Here is a 2,905-nt window from a genome sequence, read left to right as displayed (position 1 = left end):
AGATTCTATAGTATCAGATATACAGTACTAGATTCTACAGTACCAGATTCTACAGTACCAGATTCTACAGTACTAGATTCTACAGTACCAGTTATACAGTACCAGATTCTACAGTACCAGTTATACAGTACTAGATTCTACAGTACCAGTTATACAGTACTAGATTCTACAGTACCAGATTCTACAGTACCAGATTCTACAGTACTAGATTCTACAGTACCAGTTATACAGTACTAGATTCTACAGTACCAGATTCTACAGTACCAGATTCTACAGTACTAGATTCTACAGTATCAGATATACAGTACTAGATTCTACAGTACCAGATTCTACAGTACCAGATTCTACAGTACCAGGTCTACAGTACCAGTTATACAGTACCAGATTCTACAGTACCAGATTCTACAGTACCAGATTCTACAGTACCAGTTCTACAGTACTAGATTCTACAGTACTAGATTCTACAGTACCAGATTCTACAGTACCAGATATACAGTACTAGATTCTACAGTACCAGATTCTACAGTACCAGATTCTACAGTACCAGTTATACAGTACCAGTTATACAGTACCAGATTCTACAGTACCAGTTATACAGTACCAGTTATACAGTACCAGATTCTACAGTACCAGTTATACAGTACTAGATTCTACAGTACCAGTTATACAGTACCAGTTATACAGTACCAGTTATACAGTACCAGATTCTACAGTACCAGTTATACAGTACCAGATTCTACAGTACTAGATTCTACAGTATCAGATATACAGTACTAGATTCTACAGTACCAGTTCTACAGTACCAGATATACAGTACTAAATTCTACAGTACCAGATTCTACAGTACCAGATTCTACAGTACCAGGTCTACAGTACCAGTTATACAGTACTAGATTCCACAGTACCAGATTCTACAGTACCAGATTCTACAGTACCAGATTCTACAGTACCAGATATACAGTACTAGATTCTACAGTACTAGATTCTACAGTACCAGTTATACAGTACTAGATTCTACAGTACCAGATATACAGTACTAGATTCTACAGTACCAGATTCTACAGTACCAGTTATACAGTACTAGATTCTACAGTACCAGTTATACAGTACTAGATTCTACAGTACTAGATTCTACAGTACCAGTTATACAGTACTAGATTCTACAGTACCAGATATACAGTACTAGATTCTACAGTACCAGATTCTACAGTACCAGTTATACAGTACTAGATTCTACAGTACCAGATTCTACAGTACCAGATTCTACAGTACTAGATTCTACAGTACCAGTTATACAGTACCAGATTCTACAGTACCAGTTATACAGTACTAGATTCTACAGTACCAGTTATACAGTACTAGATTCTACAGTACCAGATTCTACAGTACCAGATTCTACAGTACCAGATATACAGTACTAGATTCTACAGTACCAGATTCTACAGTACCAGTTATACAGTACTAGATTCTACAGTACCAGATATACAGTACTAGATTCTACAGTACTAGATTCTACAATACCAGATTCTACAGTACCAGTTATACAGTACCAGTTATACAGTACCAGTTATACAGTACCAGATTCTACAGTACTAGATTCTACAATACCAGATTCTACAGTACCAGTTATACAGTACCAGTTATACAGTACCAGTTATACAGTACCAGTTATACAGTACCAGATTCTACAGTACTAGATTCTACAGTACCAGATTCTACAGTACCAGTTATACAGTACCAGTTATACAGTACCAGTTATACAGTACCAGTTATACAGTACCAGATTCTACAGTACCAGATTCTACAGTACCAGATTCTACAGTACCAGATATACAGTACTAGATTCTACAGTACTAGATTCTACAGTACCAGTTATACAGTACTAGATTCTACAGTACCAGATATACAGTACTAGATTCTACAGTACCAGATTCTACAGTACCAGTTATACAGTACTAGATTCTACAGTACCAGTTATACAGTACTAGATTCTACAATACTAGATTCTACAGTACCAGTTATACAGTACTAGATTCTACAGTACCAGATATACAGTACTAGATTCTACAGTACCAGATTCTACAGTACCAGTTATACAGTACTAGATTCTACAGTACTAGATTCTACAGTACCAGTTATACAGTACTAGATTCTACAGTACCAGATTCTACAGTACCAGATTCTACAGTACTAGATTCTACAGTATCAGATATACAGTACTAGATTCTACAGTACCAGATTCTACAGTACCAGATTCTACAGTACCAGGTCTACAGTACCAGTTATACAGTACTAGATTCCACAGTACCAGATTCTACAGTACCAGATTCTACAGTACCAGATTCTACAGTACCAGTTCTACAGTACTAGATTCTACAGTACTAGATTCTACAGTACCAGATTCTACAGTACCAGATATACAGTACTAGATTCTACAGTACCAGATTCTACAGTACCAGATTCTACAGTACCAGTTATACAGTACCAGTTATACAGTACCAGATTCTACAGTACCAGTTATACAGTACCAGTTATACAGTACCAGATTCTACAGTACCAGTTATACAGTACTAGATTCTACAGTACCAGTTATACAGTACCAGTTATACAGTACCAGTTATACAGTACCAGATTCTACAGTACCAGTTATACAGTACCAGATTCTACAGTACTAGATTCTACAGTATCAGATATACAGTACTAGATTCTACAGTACCAGTTCTACAGTACCAGATATACAGTACTAAATTCTACAGTACCAGATTCTACAGTACCAGATTCTACAGTACCAGGTCTACAGTACCAGTTATACAGTACTAGATTCCACAGTACCAGATTCTACAGTACCAGATTCTACAGTACCAGATTCTACAGTACCAGATATACAGTACTAGATTCTACAGTA

Source organism: Salmo salar, chromosome 06 (assembly GCF_965601325.2).
Source record: "Salmo salar chromosome 06, fSalSal1, whole genome shotgun sequence".
Classification (NCBI taxonomy): domain Eukaryota; kingdom Metazoa; phylum Chordata; class Actinopteri; order Salmoniformes; family Salmonidae; genus Salmo; species Salmo salar.
Note: the sequence above shows the minus strand (reverse complement) of the source record.